The following is a 257-nucleotide window of genomic DNA, read 5'->3' as shown; positions in this document are numbered from 1 at the left end:
ATGGGTCCGGCTGGTTTTACCCCACTGCATGCTGGGAATGTATGGAATCCCGCGCGCTGTGCTTGGGGAGAGCATTGAGCAGAGCTAGGGAGTGCAGGGTGCAATGGAGGGACAGGGGAGAACCAGGGCGCGCATAGGCAGCATTGGAGAGGGGGAGAGATACTCTAGAGGATCAGTTAATAAGGAGGGCAGGGTGGCAATGGAGAGACAAGGGAGAACCAGGGCACGCATAGGCATGATTGAGAGGGAGGGGGGGG

Source organism: Rhinatrema bivittatum, unplaced genomic scaffold, assembly GCF_901001135.1.
Source record: "Rhinatrema bivittatum unplaced genomic scaffold, aRhiBiv1.1, whole genome shotgun sequence".
Taxonomy (NCBI): domain Eukaryota; kingdom Metazoa; phylum Chordata; class Amphibia; order Gymnophiona; family Rhinatrematidae; genus Rhinatrema; species Rhinatrema bivittatum.
Note: the sequence above shows the minus strand (reverse complement) of the source record.